At 43.9% G+C, this 17,067-nt stretch overlaps 1 protein-coding gene across 1 annotated transcript in view; it reads left to right on the plus strand.

Annotated features, from left to right (window-relative positions):
* The window catches only part of DPY19L3 (dpy-19 like C-mannosyltransferase 3), a 482,898-nt gene that overhangs the window by 440,747 nt on the left and 25,084 nt on the right, over positions 1-17,067 (plus strand). The window lies entirely within an intron of this gene.

Consider the following 17,067-nt stretch of genomic DNA (forward strand, 5'->3'; position numbering starts at 1 on the left):
TGCCCTCACTGTCTCTGCATAGGTGATGCAAGTAACTCATTGGAAGGTAAAAGCACCTGGTCGCTAAGCCATGTACTGCCTCTTGCTGGACTGGATGATTTGTTACAGCTGAACCCTCTTGTCACATTCCATGGGAACAGCATGAAGCACCCAGCATCAGAGGATTCTTTGGGATCAAGACTTGCACTGCTCTAGGGACTCCTTTTCATTGTCTTTTTGAACCTAGCTCCTACTCTCGGAGTGAACGTCCACAGCCACTGTTGCACTGAAGGGTTGCGCCAGTCTCTCCCTCTGATTACTGTGCTGTGAACCTGTTGCACCAAATGACCTTGATCATCTTCCTCCCAGGGCGCATGTCTGGGGGCCATAGTTCCTTGTTGCTTTGGTGACTCCAGAGCCTTGCATCAGCGAGTCTATGCTAGGTTCTTAAGGGTGGTCTCAGTTACAATCCTAAACAACATAGGCCCTTCTCCTGTTTCCGCCTTGCATTTGCACCAGGCTCAGGAGGTTGCCACCCTTGCACTAAAAATGAGCCTCAGTAGAGTCAAAAGCAAACAAATCCCTGGTGTCTCAAAAAAAAAGAAGAGGAAGCACCATTATACCTTGGCCCCTGATGAGTCCGATGCAGTGCTTGGGGGCTTGCAAACCTCAACATGTTCCAACAGGGATTGCAGCTTTGCTGGCGTGAATCCTGATCACTGGTGGTGCAGATACAAAGGCGCTACCATAAGCGCCTCTAAACACAAAGACTCTTTTCCTCCTTTGCAAGAAAATAGTTTGGACTCTGGAGTGCAAGGCATCACTGTTATGTTATAAACAACGCTCAATACGTTCCTCTGGGACTATTCAGAGGAAAGTGTCGGCGGAGACAGAAAGGAGAGTTCAACCCGGGGAGTCATAGTGCTACTTTTGGCAGGGACTGACACTGTGCGAGACCTTGTGTTTCTGGACATTGAGGATGCTTGGAGCTGGACCGCGTTGGCAACTTTGCCGAGCGAGGGAACAGTAAGACTGTGTGATATTTTGAATTCAGCACTTGACTTTGTGTTCAGCAGCGCAATGCAGTATTTATGCGTTGGAACATTATCAGTGGACTTTAACTGGCATCCGAAGGGGAGAATAGATGTTTAATTAACACTTACTTCTAACTGTGGATTTATGTGGTTATTAGTTTAATCTAATTGGATGCCTTTGAAAGTAATTATGCTGTAATATAAACACAATTCTGACTGCATGAGCGGCTGAATAGAGCTGGATTTTACATTTGTAGTATTTTGAAGTGATCCGTGAATTTTATTTCATAATTTGACAACATTTGGAAGTATTATCTCTATGTCGGTTTAATTGGTATCACGAGGAGTATATAAATCGTTCTAAACATGGCGCTTTATGGTTGACTGAACAGCTAAAACACGTTTCTATGTCGAGCGTTGTTTATAATAAAACAGGGATTCCTTGTGTTCCAGAGTGCAGTCTTTTTCTTGCAAAGAAGGTAAAGACTCTCTCTCTATATATATATATATATATATATATGTTCGATGGCATGTGTAGCTGCAGATACACATGCTGTGCACATCCCGCCATCTGGTGTTGGGCTCGGAGTGTTACAAGTTGTTTTTCTTCGAAGAAGTCTTTTCGAGTCATGAGACCGAGGGACTCCTCCCATTTCGACTCCATTGCGCATGGGCGTCGACTCCATCTTAGATTGTTTTTTTTCCGCCATCGGGTTCGGACGTGTTCCTTTTCGCTCCGTGTTTCGGGTCGGAAAGTTAGTTAGAATCTATGAAAAATCGTCGGTATTGTTTGCGTTCGGTATCGGGTTAGTTACAACAGATCGACACCGAATTAAGAAGAGCTCCGGTGGCCCTTCGGGGTTTTCTTCCATCCCCGTCGGGGCCTGGTCAGCCCGGCCACGTGTCTCTTCAAGGCTGATGGAACGGACCCCATTCCGCTTCTGTCCAGAATGCCATAACAAGTATCCATATACAGATCAACATCTGGTCTGTAACTTGTGTTTGTCACCAGAACACAAGGAGGATACTTGTGAGGCCTGTCGAGCTTTTCGGTCCAGGAAGACACTCAGGGACCGAAGAGCAAGAAGACTGCAAATGGCGTCGGCGCCGACAGGACAAGAGCGTTTCGAGGAGGAGGAAGAAACATTCTCCACCCAGGAGTCGGACTCTGAGGAGATCGATCCCGAGGAAACGCCGAAAACCGTGAGTAAGACGTCGAAAACAAAAACTCACGAGGAAAGCACTAAAGCCCAGGGGATGCCACCGCCAACAGGCCATGGCTTAACCCAAAAAAGCGGTGACCGAGCCAAGGCACCGAAAAAGGGCACGCTGGTGTCGAAGTCATCCGACTCCGGTCGAGATACCGCCTCACAGCAATCTCGGACCCGAGACATCGGCTCTGAGAAATCTCAGCACGGTGACAGCGGCACCAAACAAATTCGGCACCCAGACACCACCACGCCGAAAATTACAAAGGTTTCTTCGGAGCCTAAAAAGACCTCCGAAAAAGTTTCGGTTCCGAAACATCCAGCCTCGGAGCCAAGAACAGGTTCCTATACAGAGGAACAAGGATTAGCCTCACAAATGAAAAAACATAGATTTGGAGAGGAACTTCAAGCTGTAGAGCCAGACTATACTCAAAGGAGGCTCCACATTCATCAAGACACAGGGAAGATAACCACTCTTCCTCCAATTAAAACAAAAAGAAAACTTGCCTTTCACGAAAAGGACAAGGAGCCACAGGCAAAGGTGGCAAAGAAAACAACTCCACCACCTTCTCCACCACCATCAGTGCACACATCACCAGTAGCAACTCCTCCACTGATGCACTCACCGACTCATACTGCCATGAGTCAAGATGATCCCGATGCATGGGACCTTTACAATGCACCAGTATCGGACGACAGCCCAGACTCGTACCCTACCAGGCCGCCCCCTCCTGAGGACAGTACATCTTACACACAGGTGATCGCAAGGGCAGCTGCTTTCCATAACGTCATCTTGAATTCAGAACCAATTGAGGATGACTTCTTGTTTAACACGCTAACCTCCACTCATAGCCAGTACCAAAGACTACCTATGCTCCCAGGAATGCTAAAACATTCAAAACAAATCTTTCAGGATCCTGTTAAAGGCCGAGCCATAACTCCAAGGGTGGAGAAAAAGTACAAGCCACCGCCAACAGATCCTGTTTATATTACAACGCAGTTAACTCCAGACTCAGTAGTTGTCGGGGCAGCTCGTAAGAGAGCAAACTCTCATACCTCGGGAGACGCACCACCTCCAGACAAAGAGAGTCGCAAATTTGATGCTGCGGGCAAAAGGGTTGCAGCACAAGCAGCAAACCAATGGCGCATTGCCAATTCACAAGCGCTTTTGGCAAGATATGACAGAGCTCACTGGGATGAGATGCAACATTTGATAGAACACTTACCCAAGGAGTTCCAAAAAAGAGCACAACAAGTGGTGGAAGAAGGACAAAGTATCTCTAATAATCAGATACGGTCTTCAATGGATGCAGCAGATACGGCTGCAAGGACAGTAAATACTGCAATAACAATAAGAAGGCACGCATGGCTCCGCACGTCAGGTTTCAAGCCGGAAATTCAACAAGCCGTGCTAAATATGCCATTTAATGAACAGCAGTTGTTTGGGCCGGAAGTCGACACTGCTATTGAGAAACTCAAAAAAGACACTGATACGGCAAAAGCCATGGGCGCACTCTACTCCCCGCAGAGCAGAGGCACCTTTCGCAAAACACCTTTTAGGGGAGGGTTTCAAGGACAACCTACAGAAACCACAACATCACAAACAAGGCCCACTTACCAAAGCCAATATCAGCGGGGAAGTTTTCGGGGGCAATATAGAGGGGGACAATTCCAAAGAAGTAGAGGAAAATTCCAAAGCCCAAAAAGTCCTCAAAATAAGCAGTGGCTCACAAGTCACACATCCCCATCACATAACACCTGTGGGGGGAAGATTAAGCCAATTTTACAAACATTGGGAGGAGATAACAACAGATACTTGGGTACTAGCAATTATCCAGCATGGTTATTGCATAGAATTTCGCGAATTCCCGCCAACAGTCCCACCGAAAACACACAGTATGTCGAAACAACATATAAATCTTCTAGGATTAGAAGTTCAAGCATTGCTCCAAAAAGAAGCAATAGAATTAGTACCAAAACAAGAACTAAACACAGGAGTTTACTCACTGTACTTTCTGATACCCAAAAAAGACAAAACACTAGATCTCAGAATATTAAATACATACATCAAATCAGACCATTTTCACATGGTTACATTACAAGAAGTAATCCCACTGCTCAAACAACAAGACTACATGAGAACACTGGATCTAAAGGATGCATATTTCCATATACAAATACATCCTTCACACAGGAAGTACCTAAGGTTTGTATTCCAAGGGATACATTACCAATTCAAAGTGTTGCCATTCGGAATAACAACTGCGCCAAGAGTTTTTACAAAATGTCTAGCAGTAGTAGCTGCACATATCAGAAGGCAGCAAATACATGTGTTCCCGTACCTAGACGATTGGTTAATCAAAACCAACACGCAAAAACAGTGTTCACAACACACAAATTACGTCATAGAAACCCTACACAAACTAGGTTTCTCAATCAATTACTCAAAGTCACACCTTCTGCCGTGTCAAACACAGCAATACCTAGGAGCAACAATCAACACAGTAAAAGGAATTGCCACTCCAAGTCCACAAAGAGTCCAAACATTCCAAAATGTCATACAAGCCATGTATCCAAACCAAAAGATACAGGTCAAATTAGTAATGAAACTCCTAGGCATGATGTCCTCATGCATAGCCATTGTCCCAAACGCAAGGTTGCACATGCGGCCCTTACAACAGTGCCTAGCATCACAGTGGTCACAGGCACAGGGTCAACTTCTAGATCTGGTGTTGATAGACCGCCAAACATACATCTCGCTTCAATGGTGGAACAGTATAAATTTAAACCAAGGGCGGCCTTTTCAAGACCCAGTGCCACAATACGTAATAACGACAGATGCATCCATGACAGGGTAGGGAGCACACCTCAATCAGCACAGCATCCAAGCAATGGGACATTCAGCAAAAACAGTTTCATATAAACCACTTAGAACTGTTAGCGGTATTTCTAGCTCTGAAAGCATTTCAACCCATAATAACCCACAAATACACTCTTGTCAAAACAGACAACATGACAACAATGTATTACCTAAACAAACAGGGAGGAACACACTCGACACAGTTGTGTCTCCTAACACAAAAAATATGGCATTGGGCGATTCACAACCACATTCGCCTAATAGCACAATTTATTCCAGGGATTCAGAATCAGTTAGCAGACAATCTCTCTGGGGATCACCAACAGATCCACGAATGGGAAATTCACCCCCAAATACTGAACACTTACTTCAGAATGTGGGGAACACCACAAATAGATCTATTTGCAACAAAAGAAAACTCAAAATGCCAAAACTTCGCATCCAGGTACCCACAACATCAGTCTCAGGGCAATGCACTATGGATGAACTGGTCAGGGATATTTTCCCCCTCTCCCACTTCTTCCATATCTAGTAAACAAGTTGAGTCAAAACAAACTCAAACTCATACTAATAGCACCAACATGGGCAAGGCAACCTTGGTACACAACACTACTAGACCTTTCAGTAGTACCTCATCCCCGCTGCCCAGGAGGCCACCTCCAGCACAATCCCAGCTGCCCAGGACAGGACCGCCAGCACTAGCCCACCTGCCCAGGAGGGGCCCGCCAGCACCTGCCCAGCTGCCCAGGAGGCCAGCACCAGCCCAGCTGCCCAGGAGGCCAGCACCAGCCCACCAGCCCACCTGCCCAGGAGGCCACCGCCACCGCCAGCACCAGCCCACCTGCCCAGGAGGCCACCGCCAGCACTAGCTCTGCTGGGCCATGAAGGACCGCCAGCAAAAGGCCCGCTGGGCCATGAAGGACCGCCAGCAAAAGCCCCGCTGGGCCATGAAGGACCACCAGCAAAAGCCCTGCTGGGCCATGAAGGACTGCCAGCACAAGCCCCGCTGGGCCATGAAAGGCCGCCAGCAAAAGCCCCGCTGGGCCATGAAGGACCGCCAGCACAAGCCCCGCTGGGCCATGAAGGACCGCCAGCACAAGCCCCGCTGGGCCATGAAGGACCGCCAGCAGCTGAGACCCTGCAATGGAGACCGCCATCTCAAGCACCGCTGAACAGGGTACCGCCATCTCAAGCACCGCTGAACAGGGTACCGCCATCTTAAGCACCGCTGCACAGGGCATCGTCATCTCAAGCACCGCTGAACAGGGCACCGCCATCTCAAGCACCGCTGGCCCATGAGCGGCAAGGGCACTGACGCTACTGAGTCCGTCACGGGGTGAATGATGCACTCTGGGCAACATGCCCCCTCCAGAACCAGTGGAGACTGTCATCCACTACCTCTGTCCTTAGCAGGATGAAGCACTCTGGGCACCATGCCCCCTCCAGAACCAGTGGAGAAAAGCATCCACTACCCCAATCCTTGGCAGGATGAAGCACTCTGGGCACCATGCCCCCTCCAGAACCAGTGGAGACTGTCATCCACTACCTCTGTCCTTAGCAGGATGAAGCACTCTGGGCACCATGCCCCCTCCAGAACCAGTGGAGACTGTTATCCACTTGTGAGACTGTGGCTTTGCACTCCCCAGGATTGAACAGTGGGTAAACCACCCACTGTAGAGACTTGATAGACTGTGGCTTTGCACTCCCCAGGATTGAACAGTGGGCAAACCACCCACTGTAGAGACTTGACAGACTGTGGCTTTGCACTCCCCAGGATTCAACAGTGGGCAAACCACCCACTGTATAGACTTGAGAGACTGTGGCTTTGCACTCCCCAAGATTGAACAGTGGGCAAACCACCCACTTGGGAGACTTGAGAGACTGTGGCTTTGCACTCCCCAGGATTGAACAGTGGGCAACCCACCCACTGTAGAGACTTGAGAGAGTGTGGCTTTGCACTCCCCAGGATGGAACAGTGGGCAATGTGGCCCCCTTTTGGATTTGTCGTCGTGCACTCAAGTGGCTGAGGTGCCCCCCCTTTCCCTCCCCCTGAGGTGCCTGTTTAGTTGCTCTCTGATGCCCCTTCAGTGTTCTCTACGTCATGGTCGGGGATCTTGTGTGGGCCTCGCCCATACCGTGTGGTCTGAGTGTTCCACGGACTTTCTTAGAGCACTACCTGGACTACTATGCTTGGTATATATCATGTACTTGGTTTGTATATATATATATATATATTTCTGCCTACTTGCTTTTAATATATTACAATGGTCACACTCATTTTCTATTGTCTTTGCATTCTTCTGGGGGGTTTGGGGGTGTAACTGTGATGTATTGATATGCATTAGTGTGTGTGTTGTAGTGGGTGAGGGTGGGGGTGTTGCGTGTGTGTGTCACTGTTTTTTGCCTCCCCCCTCCCCTGTGTCGTAGGTGCAGTACTCACCGTGGTCTTCGCCGCTGGCGTTCGTGCTCCTGGTAGAGGAGCAGGAAGACTATTGCAGGTAGAATTTGGAGTTCCGGGTCCATGGCGTCCTCGTTCCTCGTGGGGTGTGTAGAGGTGAGCGTTTCCCCTTTGGGATTCCTGTTTCCGCCGTGTTTTTATCCTCGGTGAATCTGCCCCGGAAAAGGTGGCGGATTGGCCTGTCATAATAGTGTGGGCGGTACATTGTCTCCCGACTGTCTGTTGGCGGTGACCGCCGCGCTGTTTGTTTGTACCGCCGTGGCGGTCGGAGTGTTAAAGTGGCTGTCTTTGTTGGCGGTTTCCGCCACGGTCGTAATTGCACATTTTTTACCGCCGGCCTGTTGGCGGTCTTACCGCCGCTTTAACACCGACCGAGGGTTGTAATGACCACCTTAATGCTTTAGTTGCTTAATTGTATCCTTGCTGTTATTCTGCTGGATAAACAATGCATTTCATTTTTATCTCCCTAATAATAATAAAAAAAAAACACACATGTAAATCTAATTTTTGCTGAAATACCTCATTTTGAATTTGCTTGGTGCAACTTTTCTTCTAAATATTTTTTTTTCAAACAATAAAGTTAGCCCTTTATTTATGACACCATAAATATTTCACGTGCGCTTACTGAAATTTGCTACTTCAGGGCTAATAAAGTGTATGAACTAGTTCAGTCCTGAGGAAGGCTTCTGTAACATAGAATTGTACAGATGAAATGTGGAATCAACATGGTTTAGTGTTGCCTGAATGAATTACTAGTAATCTTCGTTATTCTGAATCTGGAACCTTCCTCTTGCGGTCCTAACTATGATAGGGTGAAGTCTCACCTGTGAGACGGGCACCACCTAAAAAAATATGTCAAAACATTTTAAATGCTTTAGAACGTGAATGTCTTAAGGATGTTTTTTCCTTTCTCTGTGTTCAACTAATTCCTCCAGGGATATCCCTAGGCTGTCGCACATTCATTGTTTCATTTTTTGTGGACTTAAGTGGTGTTGTCTCAGTGTTTTCCAAGCGCTTTGTAATCTGTGTTTATTCAGCTGCCTAATCTCCAAAGTAGACAGAACTGGGTTTTTCCATTGTTACATAGTATGCTGTTTTTGCAGTGATTGTTATAAAGCACATTTAATTTAAGAAGCAAAGCAGAGTATATGGGCCCTCATTCTGATTCTGGCGGGCGGCGGAGGCCGCCCGCCAGAATTCAGCCCTCCATAATACCGCTCCGCGGTCAAAAGACCGCGGAGGGTATTATGAGTTTTTCCCTGGGCTGGCGGGCGGTCTCCAAAAGACCGCCCGCCAGCCCAGGGAAAAACTCCCTTCCCACGAGGATGCCGGCTCGTAATCTAGCCGGCGGAGTGGGAAGGTGCGACGGGTGCTACTGCACCCGTCGCGTATTTCACTGTCTGCTACGCAGACAGTGAAATACTAGCGGGGCCCTCTTACGGGGGCCCCTGCAGTGCCCATGCCATTGGCATGGGCACTGCAGGGGCCCCACGACAATCCTTACCACCATCCTGTTCCTGGCGGGCGAGCCGCCAGGAACAGGATGGCGGTAAGGTTTGTCAGAATCCCCTCGGCGGCGCAGCTCGCTGCGCCGCCTTGGAGGATTCTTAGGGGCAGTGGAAAACCGGCGGGAGACCGCCGTTTTTCCCTTTCTGACCGCGGCCAAAGCGCCGCGGTCAGAATGCCCAAGGGAGCACCGCCGGCCTGTCGGCGGTGCTCCCGCCCCCGTTGGCCCTGGCGGTTCTCTACCGCCAGGGTCATAATGAGGCCCATAGTGTCTTCCCATTAGTAGTACGTCTAATTGATTTATGTTAGGTTGTTTTAAGTATAGAAAGTCTGTGAATTGCACTCTCACTGTCACATCTCATTAATTATCACACTTTCTCTGTCAGGATTCTATCGGATTTACCGGGCTTTTAACGATTAAAATGTAAGAGTGCTATATTCAAATGTTTTAATAAACAAATTCCCGGGAACCCTTGCTGAATAATTTGGTGGTCAACACTGCCATCAGCAAAGTATCCTGTGAAGCCTTTAACATTTTGAATTGCACCTGAATAATTTCTAGCTCTGCATTCTAAGGCACTTGATATTCTAAGCATGCTCGCTACTGCTTTTCTGCACTGTTTGTCTGACCATATTAAGGTGGTACTGCTGCTGCGTGGACATTCATAGCTGCTAAGTGTCCCCACTGCACGTCTCACTTTAAGTCTGTCTTTACCTTTTAACAGATATCACATTGTATTCTGGGGCTTGAAATGTTGCTGTTAACATTATAGCTATGAGCTCAAAAAGCCAACAGCAAAGTGCACAGGGGCAAAAGCCAGGGTTAGCTGAAGCTCTCTGACATGATAATGGGACACCTTGTAGCTATCATTACATGGAACGACTTGTCATGTTTTCATCACTATTCCATGTGCACGGTGAAGGCATGCTTTCACGGGTACTTGTTACTACACCTTGCACTGAATGTTTAAAGCCTGGGGTGTTTGGCATTTGATCTGCTATCAATACTGACTTGTTAGAAAAGGGGATGATGTATCTAAGGGTTTTACCCATTCTGTGCCTGTGGGTATATATGATAGTACATATTGGCTGCAATTCCTTTGAGCCAAACATTTTGCCAATAAGTCTCTACAGTATATAAAATATTTAAATCAGACCTAAAACATGCTTCTAAACCCCACACCTTTAATTCAAGCACACAAAACTGGGGGAAACAAAAGGAAGAAGAAACAATATTTTATTGACAGCAAAACTCAACCAGACTAATCTTTGACCAATCTTTTCTAGCTGCTACCATGTATAAAAAGTTGCCTTGTGTTGCCCCCTTGAGAAAGGAATACAAATGACTCATTCTCTCTCACTTTCCTTTCCATGAATGGCAGTTTAGTTAGTGGTTGTGCTGGTGCTTATTGGTGTTTATATAATTACACTGATGAGGGCTGTAACCCTTTTAGTGAGTTTCATAAATTATTTGGGGTTTAAGCCTAAAACAGGGTAGCCTAGATATACCCGCCCCATTTCCTGCCTGATGTCCTGTGATACTAAGCTGTGAACCAATGGCAGCAGAAACATACTGGGAGAGGATGGTGCGATTGAGGAGAGCAACAAGCAAACTTCAAGTAATGAAGATTGCTGGCAAGTAATTCAGGCATTACCTCCTCATTGCCTCCTCCTTGTTACAGCTCAAACTACATGAGAACATACCAAGCTAAAACATCGTCTGCTGAACACCCTCAAACAAAACATAGATGCCACACCAAAACTGATGCTACAAAACTCTTTTAATGACAAAACAAAACATCCAACTAGGAATGAACAGTGGTTGCAGGCACCTCCCAAAAATGATCCTGTACCTATTGTGCATACCTCCAAAAGATAATGCTAGACAAAAGTGATGGGAGTAGCCAATCTTGCTTCTCTACAAATCTCAGGCATTGGAATATCCTATTGAAAAAGCCTTTTTCACCCACCGGCTAATAGATTTAAACTCTTAATAGTAGATTTGGAAGGCTAACTTCCTGCCTCAAAAGTAAAACATAAACAATTGGAAAAAAAGACTCACTAAGAGCTATATAGATCAATAAGGCTTGCCTTACGTTTAACATAAGTCAGCCTCTTCCTGAGGGTTTGGGCCTTGAAAGAAAGTAGGTAGAAATATTTCTTGGTATAAGTGAACATGAGAACAGATCCTAAGACGAAACCCCAGAGCAGGTTTTAAAATGACTCTGTCGGGTATTGTTAATTAATTATTAAAGATCCCTATTCACTTGAACGCCAAGCAATTGTTATTGCTAGTATAAGGTATACCTTGATAGAGAGAAATGGAAAGTCCAGTGAATCTAAGGGTTCAAAAGGATGACCTTGTAGGCTCCATAGGTCCTCATACTAGAAATGGAACACTGTTGGAAGCTACAAAGGAGCTGACCGAACAATGTTTCTGATTTTAAAGTTCGACCATGCACTCTTACTACTTTAATGACCTCCAGTTGAACTTTGCGAGATGATACTGACATCTGGACCCTCTGAACCTGCTTTGAGTTTGTCACTGACATGGACTCTAACTTCAGGACTAACTCAGACAACAATTATTTTGATGATGGGCATGAAGTTGCCCTCAAGATACAGAGAATAGTTGTTTCAAGGAATTACAAGATGCTAGCGGCCTGCACACTTCTCTAGTTCCTGGCCTGATATCTCCTCTTGGCCGTGCTAAAGAGAAAAGAACATCCTTTGCTATGGTTATGTAGCGGGCCGTAGAAACACTTCATCTCTAATTGCTCACAGTGTAACCACAGAGGTTCTCCATCCAGGTCAGACAAAAAATGTGCCTCCTTTGCTCTTTAACGAGGCTCTTACAGACATTCTAGTGCACAAGGTCCCCAGTTAACAGGCAGATTGCCTGTCATCATTGCCCAGCACCTGAGGAGCCAAACATTTTCTACCCCTTACTCTTTGGAGCTTGGTGGTACAGGCATCTATGAGTAGAGTAAACCCTAATGCTTTCCCCATCTGAGTGTGAGTCTGAGTGCATCAAACAATTTGGCAAGTGTTTTTTCTCTTTCACCAGTGATGGCTTGTGCGCTTTAAATGCCAGCTGCCTCCTAGATTGTCACGTATGGATGAGGTCTACGGGCATGTCTGCCATGGATGGTAGAGACTGGATGGTAGCATTGAACCTGCAGGGTGCTTATTTTCACATCCCCGTCCTGCAGGCCCACAGACGCTACCTCTGCTTCACAGTGGGCCAGGAACATTTTCAATTCACATTACCCCCATTTGGCTTCACCACTGCCTCCTGGATGTTCATGGAAGTGATTATGGTGGTCACAGTACACCTTTGTAGGCTGTGTGTATCAGTATTCCCCTACCTAGATGACTTGACTATTGAAGGCTGTCTCGCCCCAGGCAGTTGTGGACCATCTCCAGATAACAGCAGACCTTGTAATGCCATTGGGGTTCATTAGAAACATGCTGAAGTCACATCTAACTCCTTCGCAAATGCTCCAGTTCATCAGAGGGATTCTGGACACAGTGCAGTTTTGTGGTGCATCCAGGACATTCGGGCGGTGATTAAGTGTCAGCTCTGTACTGGATGTCACTATTTTTCATTATTCATAAACCAGTAGAACGTACTAAGTGTCCTTCGGATAGTCTAGATTTAAAATGTTATTGTATTTTTACTTTAGAGGTCGCTGTCTCACCTTTGAGTCTAACGCTCATGTAGTAAGGAGTGCAGTGAGAAGGAGATGATGAAGCGGACCCCATGCCCCCTGTTGTGACATGGATAATGATAATCAAGTTTATCTGTTAAGCAGAGTTTAAGTGCAGATGAAAGCTTTGAAAAATTAGATATTGTTCTGTTAGTATGGAAACTAGATTTGCACAAGTGTTTTTTTTGTAAAAAATGCTTTTGTGTGATAAATAAAGAGGGATTTAATTGATAAAGAACAGTGGTATAATTGAGAATTGATTATGTGGTATGTATGATTTCAAAAGAGAGGAGGGCTACAGTTTGCATCAGTTATTGCTGTGCTCCACATGCATTATGCTGATGACATGACCTAGAGACTTCTTAGAGTGATGGAAAGTTTGGCCTGGAAATTTTACAAAACATATTTGCTAGCCTAAGATTTAATTTCTCCCTTTCTCATTTTCATTAGGTTTACAATTTGCTGACATGTTGCAAATGTGAAAAAATAGTATAATAAATTTGACTTTTTGTGCCTTTGTACTCTCAGTAGGTTCTTTCTCGTTTTCCCTCCTCCAACCCCATTTACTACTGGTCAGAAAACATATGTTTTTCAAATTGAAGAGAACTGGTAAAGACATGTATATGTCTAGAATTGGAGCTTGCCATGTGCAGTGTACACGTGTGTACATGGCACCAGCATTAAAATCTGTGTATTTAAATAGCTCTTTAAATAGCTCTTGACACTAGGTGGCAGGTTGATAATGGGAAAGGTTTGTGTATCAGAATATCAGCAGCAGAAATATTGTGCAAAAGGAATGTTGTAGGAAACATATTGACAACCAAAGTATTGTGGCGCCATGTATATACTGGTAAGTACAGGTTTACTATTCTTAACTCCACCTCTATGTACCTGTACAATATATGTATATAGTAAACCTGTTGTTACCCTTATACTTACCTTGCAAATATATTTTAGTTCTTAATATTTTTAAGCTCATGATTTAAAACTCAATATTGCTGTACCATGCTTGGGAAAGAGCTGACATATTTAGAGTAATAGACTCACAATAAAGGTAACCTTATGCTTTTGAATCTTCCAGCAGCTATAAAAATGTATAAAAGTTACATACAGTTATTAACCTAGAAAAATGACTAATACATGAAGGCTACAAACCTAAATTAATGAAACATTTTCAGAGTAAAAATCTACTTTTAAGAATCATTGTTTGTTTTCATATAAATGTTTGGTTGAATTTGGTCTTACCTAATAGTAGTAATCAGCCTGGGGGCAGGTTAACTGTAGCCTTAGCCATGTTGTGCTTGGTAGAAGACTTCACTACAAGTGTATCATGAGATTGATATAACTATTTTTAGGAAGTATGTACTAGATCACTTATATATTTCATTTAGGTCAGTAGGAAAATAAAGTGTATGTTCAATAATTGTATCAATTGTAGTTTGCTACTAGGAATACTTTGGGAAGCAGACACATACACAAACCATTCCGAAGATCTGGCATTTCTTAAAGAAAAAAAAAACATTAAAAACTTAAGTGTAGATATTGCACTCCTATAAGAGACTCATTTTGAAGATAAATACTCAATATGTTGTGAGAAGGAATGGAGATTTCTCACTGCATTTCCTCAAGGTCAAAACGGCAGAGTGTGCCGTTTAAGAAAACAATGAATACTAAAATATTTTAGATCTCAAGGGCTGAGGAGGTAGATATCTGATTGGAGACACCTCTATATATCATTTTACAATCAGAATTGTGAACATCTTTCTATCCTAAGAGTGACTGTCTCACTTATAGATATTGACTACAGAACTGGTGCCTTTGTCAGACATATACTACTGTTATCTTAGATTCCGACACAACCCTAGATCCAGTGTAGGATCTGACAGGAAATAGAACGGAACACTAACTGGAGGTAAGATATTAATGGACATACTGTATGAAGGCTGATCAGTCCAACAGGAGACTCCATTTACTTGTCTTGTAGGCATCATTGCAATTCCAGGATCGATTATATTTTGAGGAAGAAGAAACTAATAGAGGATTAGAATCTAAAAATGAAAACTTACATATATCAGATTGTGCTCTTATGTCCATAAAACTGAGAAGGGTGAACTAGTATAAAGATTACTTCACTGGCACCTTAAAGAGTTTATTTTTAAAGAATCTACATTAGTATCCCAACTTACTCTAGCGATAGGTAATTTTGTATCGGACGTGGAATCTAAGCCATCCAGAAATGAATCAAATGTACAAAATCTAAATTTGGTTTGGCTATGGTTATAATCCCTTATAATACTAATTATTTATGCCTCAAAAAATGGATCAGAGGTCCTAAAACGTGAACAGGATCAAAAAATGGATTGGAAGAATGTAGAGGAATGTGATCGACTGTTATCATACAGGGATGAGAAAGGTGTGGAACCTGCGCATAAAGGATGAAATTGGTATCTCCTTTGGCCATTTTTAAAAAAAATCTGCACCCCAGTGAGGTATATGACACTGAACTATAAAAGGAGTATTTGGACAAACACAAGCTCCCAATTGTGAGTAATGAAAACTGAGACACCCTGGACAGTAACATATTTGAAACAGAAGTTAATGAAGCTAAGCATAAGTTACAAGGGAGTAGTGAAATCAACAAGGTTGGATGGATTCTCTGGAATACTCTGTAGAACTTTCATCAAGGAAGTAGATATTGCACTCCTATGAGAGACTCATTTTGAAGATAAATACTCAATATGTTGTGAGAAGGAATGGAGATTTCTCACTGCATTTCCTCAAGGTCAAAACGGCAGAGTGTGCCGTTTAAGAAAACAATGAATACTAAAATATTTTAGTTCTCAAGGGCTGAGGAGGTAGATATCTGATTGGAGACACCTCTATATATCATTTTACAATCAGAATTGTGAACATCTTTCTATCCTAAGAGTGACTGTCTCACTTATAGATATTGACTACAGAACTGGTGCCTTTTTCAGACATATACTACTGTTATCTTAGATTCCGACACAACCCTAGATCCAGTGTAGGATCTGACAGGAAATAGAACGGAACACTAACTGGAGGTAAGATATTAATGGACATACTGTATGAAGGCTGATCAGTCCAACAGGAGACTCCATTTACTTGTCTTGTAGGCATCATTGCAATTCCAGGTTCGATTATATTTTGAGGAAGAAGAAACTAATAGAGGATTAGAATCTAAAAATGAAAACTTACATATATCAGATTGTGCTCTTATGTCCATAAAACTGAGAAGGGTGAACTAGTATAAAGATTACTTCACTGGCACCTTAAAGAGTTTATTTTTAAAGAATCTACATTAGTATCCCAACTTACTCTAGCGATAGGTAATTTTGTATCTGATGTGGAATCTAAGCCATCCAGAAATGAATCAAACGTACAAAATCTAAATTTGGTTTGGCTATGGTTATAATCCCTTATAATACTAATTATTTATGCCTCAAAAAATGGATCAGAGGTCTTAAAACGTGAACAGGATAAAAAAATGGATTGGAAGAATGTAGAGAAATGTGATCGACTGTTATCATACAGGGATGAGAAAGGTGTGGAACCTGCGCATAAAGGATGAAATTGGTATCTCCTTTGGCCATTTTAAAAACAAATCTGCACCCCAGTGAGGTATATGACACTGAACTATAAAAGGAGTATTTGGACAAACACAAGCTCCCAATTGTGAGTAATGAAAACTGAGACCCCCTGGACAGTAACATATTTGAAACAGAAGTTAATGAAGCTAAGCATAAGTTACAAGGGAGTAGTGAAATCAACAAGGTTGGATGGATTCTCTGGAATACTCTGTAGAACTTTCATCAAGGAAGTGTCTCAACTTTTGAGTCTACAGCCAAGGCATCAAAACTGGGATTTTCCTTTGAGGAATGAAATGCTTATTAATTTCAGTGATTCGCAAAGAAGGCAAGGATCCATAAATATGTGATAATTACAGGGCAGCATCTCTTTAAGTTTGAATTATCAAATATTGTCAAATAAGGAAAATGTCACTTACCCAGTGTACATCTGTTCGTGGCATTAGTCGCTGCAGATTCACATGCTGTGCATAGTCCGCCGTCTGGTGTTGGGTCGGAGTGTTACAAGTTGTTTTTCTTCGAAGAAGTCTTTTCGAGTCACGAGACCGAGGGACTCCTCCTCCTTTGTTTCCATTGCGCATGGGCGTCAACTCCATCTTAGATTGTTTTCCCCACAGAGGGTGAGGTAGGAGCTGTGTATGTTAGTAATAGTGCCCATGCAATGGAATGAATAAGTATGTACAAGATAAAGGTTAAGGTAATAT

Source organism: Pleurodeles waltl, chromosome 12, assembly GCF_031143425.1.
Source record: "Pleurodeles waltl isolate 20211129_DDA chromosome 12, aPleWal1.hap1.20221129, whole genome shotgun sequence".
In the NCBI taxonomy this organism is placed as follows: Eukaryota; Metazoa; Chordata; class Amphibia; order Caudata; family Salamandridae; genus Pleurodeles; species Pleurodeles waltl.